The sequence below is a fragment of the Protopterus annectens genome, unplaced genomic scaffold (genome assembly GCF_019279795.1).
Source record: "Protopterus annectens isolate FY-2018-M unplaced genomic scaffold, PAN1.0 ctg60978_obj.part0, whole genome shotgun sequence".
NCBI classification, from domain to species: domain Eukaryota; kingdom Metazoa; phylum Chordata; order Ceratodontiformes; family Protopteridae; genus Protopterus; species Protopterus annectens.
The window spans coordinates 1-8,633 of NW_025049666.1; the positions used below are offsets into that span (position 1 = coordinate 1).

General features: G+C 37.0%; 2 non-coding genes across 2 annotated transcripts; both read right to left on the minus strand.

Annotated features, from left to right (window-relative positions):
- Positions 1–5,214: 5,214 nt before the first annotated feature.
- On the minus strand, positions 5,215–5,287 carry TRNAR-CCG. The gene has a single exon. It is a non-coding gene; the product is annotated as a tRNA-Arg (tRNA).
- A 3,273-nt stretch (positions 5,288–8,560) lies between these two features.
- TRNAW-CCA lies at positions 8,561–8,633 on the minus strand. The gene has a single exon. It is a non-coding gene; the product is annotated as a tRNA-Trp (tRNA).

The following is an 8,633-nucleotide window of genomic DNA, read 5'->3' on the forward strand; positions in this document are numbered from 1 at the left end:
TCCCCATTTGCATGTGGCTGTATGCAGCATATCCCCACCACCGGCTTTTCCTTGTGTAAAATGTAGCAGAGTTGAAAGGATGAGTCAGAAAGCACTTCTAAAGGCTTTGGCTACTTTCCGAGTTTTCATTCTGAATGCCGTGTACAGCTGTAGAAAGCAAACCTTTCAGTTTTGTAGCACTATATACAATATGGGGAAGTGATGTCTAGCAGCAGAATGATATGAAAATAGAACAATACTGGTTATTCTCAGAGGTACCAAAAGGAATAGAAGTTAGAATATGCTGAACTGTCCAGGTATTGTTTATATGCAAATGCTTTAAGTTTGCATCATATGGCATGCATTGGCTGCTGCGTTTAGATAGCGTTGTACAATATTTGTGATTGTAAATTTTACGATGATTCTTCCATTGATAGTACACGGGATGCCATATCATACTGACCATTTAATGACAGAAAGGATCTTAAGCAAAATTAATTTTGAAACTTCAGTATTGCACAGAATATTGCTCTGTGTCCCATGACGTTCTAGATGAGGGAGATCCTGTTATGTTCTGATCTGCCCTGTGAGTTTACAGAACTGCCTAACCAATTTGTAAGTACCAGTGAAGCTAAGTTTCCCTTATGAAGTAGCACAGATGCAGGACAATTTCTTAAAAGTACATCTTTCAGCTTTTGTTCATCTGGCCAGATGTAATGAAATAATGCATAGAGCACTGATATTACCATAATGGTAGCGAGGCGGAAAGGTTCGAGGTGTGGTTGAATCCGATGTTTGTAATAACAATGCAGTTAAAGGAAACTTCATCTTGGAATTGAAAGCCCTCATGTCCGTTGATTTTACAAAGTAAGGAAAGTATAGTGAAGATAAATTATATATCCGACTTTATATCTGATGCTGAATAGCAAAAGGAGTATTGAGGCCGCATACTGAGAAGAAAATTATTAAAGGAATGGCAGAGTACTTTCGGATTGTATGAAACTCCATAAATGAAATGCATTTGTCTGAGTTGAAATTTAGTTCCATTACCTTAATTTGCATTAATACTTGGTGCTAAACTCACAATGTAGCCAGATGAAATAGGCCCTTCACTTTGTGAAAGTGAGCACTTGTGAATATTGATTTTTCACTGTTCCAAAACATGAAAATATAACTAAAAAAAATTGAGTTTAAGTGTCTTTGCAATGGGTGTGTTACATATTCCAAATAACTAGCAGTCAAATGGCCTATCTTTAAATAGTAATATATCTGTTTAGATTTTTGTAGCGTAGTTATGTAAAGAATAACATTTTCATAAGAACTTGTCAGCTGGTAAACTGTGTCCAAGTATTACCTGGACATCTGACATTAAAGAAGTTCTTAGGAAGGAACATGGATGCTTCCAGTCCATTACCAGTTGGGCGTCGGTAGGAGATGTCAAGGCTTACTGAAAGAATTCTTCTCTTTGTATGAAATCAGTTCTAAATCAAAATCTGTATATGTGATGAAGCAAATTATATGCAAGTAATGCAGAGAGTAGTTGTTTAATGCAGCTTTGCATAAGGAAGCATTGTCCTTTGTCTAGTGTGACTGGTCTGGTACAATACACAGTTATGAAGAAGATATGCTGGAGTGCAGGATGCCAGCCAGAATGAGTGTGGAAGGTAGGAAGAAAAGTGAAGAAACTTATGAGAAGGAAACTGGAATAGTAGGAATACCTGAATTCATGCCAATAATGTAGAAAAGTGCAATTCTTGTACAGAAAGAAAAGGAGATTGGCATAAAGAGTGTTGTTGCATAGTTCATTCAAGTTGAAATGCAGCTTTTGGAAGAATGTTAGAACTGATTTAGCATTATGATGGAATTGTTTAATTTTTAAAGGTAAAGAATTATCGACCCAGGTGGGACTTGAACCCACAATCCCGACCTCTGGTGGCTGATGCCTTATCCATTAGGCCACTGGGCCCTTTTATGGTATGCATCTCTGCGGTTTGTCTTATATTTTGTCTGTAGCAGTGTCCTGCCTGTACCACTGCTGTATGTGTTGCAAATTTTTGTTTTCATTTTATTTTTTTTTTGTCACCGGCAAGGATTTTGCAGCTTACCTATAGGATACTAAAGGCATGAAAATAGAAGTGCTAGCAAGCAACAAAACATATGACACAGAAGTTTTGTCCCAGGTATGGAATATGAGTATTCATTTGTTCTCCTGCAGGACATGAAGGAAAGGGGAAATTGTCACCATGCTTTGGATTATCATTTAGCTAGTCTACATAACTTTGGGTCAGAGGTGGAATTTTTTGAAATTCCACTTTTTCTTCAGATTTATTTTAGGCGCTGTCTTTATGGTTCCCACTGCAAATTTGGTTGCTTTTATTTTCCCAGTAAGTAGATTTTAATGTGAACTAACTGGCTTTGGGATAATGTTAATTCTATTTTTCATACATGTTAATCCATTTACATTGTTGTTTGCATTATATTTCATAGACATGTATTTTACGTTGGAGCAATGATTCTCTTTTGTGCAAATGTGCTGCAGTATGATCACCCTTAGTTGTAGTTCTCTGAAGTTATGGATGGAAAATTATCTCTCCACCTAAGGAGACTACAGCCATCCATATGATAAAAAAAAATGGCAGGACATTCTCTTACCCGGTACAAATGAGGATCATATTTTTTGAACCTGAGGTACATTAACACTTCAGAGGGAATTTAAGATTAGAATGTGATGAAAATTTCTGATACACAGGGAGGCATCACGCTTGCTGTGTGCATATCTTGGGGTTAGAATTTTCTTCCAGTCATGACCTGATTGATTTGGTGTCAGTGCACTCTCTTGACTTGTTGCAATTTAGAACTCCTGATTGATGGCATACGATTGATAAAATATTCCTCTCAGTTCTTCACAGATGGATATGGGATGATGTTGAATTTTCTTCTAGAGCAAGGTTGTGCTAACTTTCTTATTAAGCGTGAGAGAAGATTTCGAAATCTCTGTATTATGTTCCCCAATGGGGACGTTACATTTGACATTGTCTCCAAAGGAATTTATAGTCTAGATTTGATGTTTCTTCCTTTCTACTATGTATCTTGTGAGGGTTAAACCTTGGAAGCAGGTCTATCACTTTTGGCTGTCTCTCAGCTCACAATTTGTTACAAGGAAAAAGGCTTTGGATGATGCTTGATGTTAGTATGCTGCTAGGTTGTGCAGTCAGTCACCCATCACCATTAGACACTGATATAATATTTCAGTATATTTAAATTAATTTGCTCTGAATTAATTTATTGGCTCAAAAGATGCAGTGGTTTCATTTTCACTTGCTGTGATCTGATTTTCCTCCTGCAGAACTTAATACCTGGAATAGTCATCCCCATTTGCATGTGGCTGTATGCAGCATATCCCCACCAGCTGCTTTTCCTTGTGTAAAATGTAGCAGAGTTGAAAGGATGAGTCAGAAAGCACTTCTAAAGGCTTTGGCTACTTCATCGAGTTTTCATTCTGAATGCCGTATTACAGCTGTAGAAAGCAAACCTTTCAGTTTTGTAGCACTATGCAATATGTGGGAAGTGATGTCTGGCAGCAGAATGATATGAAAATAGAACAATACTGGTTATTCTCAGAGGTACCAAAAGGAATAAGTTAGAATATGCTGAACTGTGTCCAGGTATTGTTTATATTATGCAAATGCTTTATAAGAGGTTGCATCATATGGCATGCATTGGCTGCTGCACGTTTAGATAGCGTTGTGCAATATTTGTGATTGTAAATTTTACGATGATTCTTCCATTGATAGACACACAGGATGCCATATCATACTGACCATTTAATGACAGAAAGGATCTTAAGCAAAATTAATTTTGAAACTTCAGTGATTGCACAGAATATTATCTGTGTCCACGTTCTAGATGAGGGGAGATCTGTTATGTTCTGATCTCCCTGTGAGTTTTACAGACTGCCTAACCAATTTGCAATGCCAGTGAAGCTAAGTTTCCTTATGAAGTAGCACAGATGCAGGACAATTTCTTAAAGTACATCTTTGGCTTTGTTCATCTGGCCAGATGTAATGAGAAATATGCATGAGACTGATATTGCCATAATGGTAGCAGGCGGAAAGGTTGGTGTTGTTGAATCCGATGTTTGTAATAACAATGCAGTTAAAGGAAACTTCATCTTGGAATTGAAAGCCCTCATGTCCGTTGATTTTACAAAGTAGGAAAGTATAGTGAAGATAAATTATATATCCCGACTTTATATCTGATGCTGAATAGCAAAAGGAGTATTGAGGCCGCATACTGAGAAGAAAATTATTAAAGGAATGGCAGAGTACTTTCGGATTGTATGAAACTCCATAAATGAAATGCATTTGTCTGAGTTGAAATTTAGTTCCATTACCTTAATTTGCATTAATACTTGGTGCTAAACTCACAGCGTAGCCAGATGAAATAGGCCCTTCACTTTGTGAAAGTGAGCACTTGTGAATATTGATTTTTCACTGTTCCAAAACATGAAAATATAACTAAAAATAATTGAGTTTAAGTGTCTTTGCAATGGGTGTGTTACATATTCCAAATAACTAGCAGTCAAATGGCCTATCTTTAAATAGTAATATATCTGTTTAGATTTTGTAGCGTAGTTATGTAAAGAATAACATTTTCATAATAACTTGTCAGCTGGTAAACTGTGTCCAAGTATTACCTGGACATCTGACATTAAAGAAGTTCTTAGGAAGGAACATGGATGCTTCCAGTCCATTACCAGTTGGGCGTCGGTAGGAGATGTCAAGGCTTACTGAAAGAATTCTTCTCTTTGTATGAAATCAGTTCTAAATCAAAATCTGTATATGTGATGAAGCAAATTATATGCAAGTAATGCAGAGAGTAGTTGTTTAATGCAGCTTTGCAAAAGGAAGCATTGTCCTTTGTCTAGTGTGACTGGTCTGGTACAATACACAGTTATGAAGAAGATATGCTGGAGTGCAGGATGCCAGCCAGAATGAGTGTGGAAGGTAGGAAGAAAAGTGAAGAAACTTATGAGAAGGAAACTGGAATAGTAGGAATACCTGAATTCATGCCAATAATGTAGAAAAGTGCAATTCTTGTACAGAAAGAAAAGGAGATTGGCATAAAGAGTGTTGTTGCATAGTTCATTCAAGTTGAAATGCAGCTTTTGGAAGAATGTTAGAACTGATTTAGCATTATGATGGAATTGTTTAATTTTTAAAGGTAAAGAATTATCGACCCAGGTGGGACTTGAACCCACAATCCCCAGCTCCGGAGGCTGATGCCTTATCCATTAGGCCACTGGGCCCTTTTATGGTATGCATCTCTGCGGTTTGTCTTATATTTTGTCTGTAGCAGTGTCCTGCCTGTACCACTGCTGTATGTGTTGCAAATTTTTGTTTTCATTTTATTTTTTTTTTTTGTCACCGGCAAGGATTTTGCAGCTTACCTATAGGATACTAAAGGCATGAAAATAGAAGTGCTAGCAAGCAACACAACATATGACACAGAAGTTTTGTCCCAGGTATGGAATATGAGTATTCATTTGTTCTCCTGCAGGACATGAAGGAAAGGGGAAATTGTCACCATGCTTTGGATTATCATTTAGCTAGTCTACATAACTTTGGGTCAGAGGTGGAATTTTTTGAAATTCCACTTTTTCTTTAGATTTATTTTAGACGCTGTCTTTATGGTTCCCACTGCAAATTTGGTTGCTTTTATTTTCCCAGTAGAAGTAGATTTTAATGTGAACTAACTGGCTTTGGGATAATGTTAATTCTATTTTTCATACATGTTAATCCATTTACATTGTTGTTTGCATTATATTTCATAGACATGTATTTTACGTTGGAGCAATGATTCTCTTTTGTGCAAATGTGCTGCAGTATGATCACCCTTAGTTGTAGTTCTCTGAAGTTATGGATGGAAAATTATCTCTCCACCTAAGGAGACTACAGCCATCCATATGATAAAAAAAATGGCAGCACATTCTCTTACCCGGTACAAATGAGAATCATATTTTTTGAACCTGAGGTACATTAACACTTCAGAGGAATTTAAGATTAGAATGTGATGAAAATTTCTGATACACAGGGAGGCATCACGCTTGCTGTGTGCATATCTTGGGGTTAGAATTTTCTTCCAGTCATGACCTGATTGATTTGGTGTCAGTGCACTCTCTTGACTTGTTGCAATTTAGAACTCCTGATTGATGGCAGCACGATTGATAAAATATTCCTCTCAGTTCTTCACAGATGGATATGGGAAGATGTAGAATTTTCTTCTAGAGCAAGGTTGTGCTAACTTTCTTATTAGCGTGAGAGAAGATTTTTCGAAATCTCTGTATTATGTTCCCCAATGGGGGGCGTTACATTTGACATTGTCTCCAAAGGAATTTATAGTCTAGATTTGATGTTTCTTCCTTTCTACTATGTATCTTGTGAGGGTTAAACCTTGGAAGCAGGTCTATCACTTTTGGCTGTCTCTCAGCTCACAATTTGTTACAAGGAAAAAGGCTTTGGATGATGCTTGATGTTAGTATGCTGCTAGGTTGTGCAGTCAGTCACCCATCACCATTAGACACTGATATAATATTTCAGTATATTTAAATTAATTTGCTCTGAATTAATTTATTGGCTCAAAAGATGCAGTGGTTTCATTTTCACTTGCTGTGATCTGATTTTCCTCCTGCAGAACTTAATACCTGGAATAGTCATCCCCATTTGCATGTGGCTGTATGCAGCATATCCCCACCAGCTGCTTTTCCTTGTGTAAAATGTAGCAGAGTTGAAAGGATGAGTCAGAAAGCACTTCTAAAGGCTTTGGCTACTTTCGAGTTTTCATTCTGAATGCCGTATTACAGCTGTAGAAAGCAAACCTTTCAGTTTTGTAGCACTATGCAATATGTGGGAAGTGATGTCTGGCAGCAGAATGATATGAAAATAGAACAATACTGGTTATTCTCAGAGGTACCAAAAGGAATAAGTTAGAATATGCTGAACTGTGTCCAGGTATTGTTTATATTATGCAAATGCTTTATAAGAGGTTGCATCATATGGCATGCATTGGCTGCTGCGTTTAGATAGCGTTGTGCAATATTTGTGATTGTAAATTTTACGATGATTCTTCCATTGATAGACACACAGGATGCCATATCATACTGACCATTTAATGACAGAAAGGATCTTAAGCAAAATTAATTTTGAAACTTCAGTGATTGCACAGAATATTATCTGTGTCCACGTTCTAGATGAGGGGAGATCTGTTATGTTCTGATCTCCCTGTGAGTTTTACAGACTGCCTAACCAATTTGTAATGCCAGTGAAGCTAAGTTTCCTTATGAAGTAGCACAGATGCAGGACAATTTCTTAAAGTACATCTTTGGCTTTGTTCATCTGGCCAGATGTAATGAGAAATATGCATGAGACTGATATTGCCATAATGGTAGCAGGCGGAAAGGTTGGTGTTGTTGAATCCGATGTTTGTAATAACAATGCAGTTAAAGGAAACTTCATCTTGGAATTGAAAGCCCTCATGTCCGTTGATTTTACAAAGAAGTAGGAAAGTATAGTGAAGATAAATTATATATCCTGACTTTATATCTGATGCTGAATAGCAAAAGGAGTATTGAGGCCGCATACTGAGAAGAAAATTATTAAAGGAATGGCAGAGTACTTTCGGATTGTATGAAACTCCATAAATGAAATGCATTTGTCTGAGTTGAAATTTAGTTCCATTACCTTAATTTGCATTAATACTTGGTGCTAAACTCACAACGTAGCCAGATGAAATAGGCCCTTCACTTTGTGAAAGTGAGCACTTGTGAATATTGATTTTTCACTGTTCCAAAACATGAAAATATAACTAAAAAAAATTGAGTTTAAGTGTCTTTGCAATGGGTGTGTTACATATTCCAAATAACTAGCAGTCAAATGGCCTATCTTTAAATAGTAATATATCTGTTTAGATTTTGTAGCGTAGTTATGTAAAGAATAACATTTTCATAATAACTTGTCAGCTGGTAAACTGTGTCCAAGTATTACCTGGACATCTGACATTAAAGAAGTTCTTAGGAAGGAACATGGATGCTTCCAGTCCATTACCAGTTGGGCGTCGGTAGGAGATGTCAAGGCTTACTGAAAGAATTCTTCTCTTTGTATGAAATCAGTTCTAAATCAAAATCTGTATATGTGATGAAGCAAATTATATGCAAGTAATGCAGAGAGTAGTTGTTTAATGCAGCTTTGCAAAAGGAAGCATTGTCCTTTGTCTAGTGTGACTGGTCTGGTACAATACACAGTTATGAAGAAGATATGCTGGAGTGCAGGATGCCAGCCAGAATGAGTGTGGAAGGTAGGAAGAAAAGTGAAGAAACTTATGAGAAGGAAACTGGAATAGTAGGAATACCTGAATTCATGCCAATAATGTAGAAAAGTGCAATTCTTGTACAGAAAGAAAAGGAGATTGGCATAAAGAGTGTTGTTGCATAGTTCATTCAAGTTGAAATGCAGCTTTTGGAAGAATGTTAGAACTGATTTAGCATTATGATGGAATTGTTTAATTTTTAAAGGTAAAGAATTATCGACCCAGGTGGGACTTGAACCCACAATCCCCAGCTCTGGAGGCTGATGCCTTATCCATTAGGCCACTGGGCC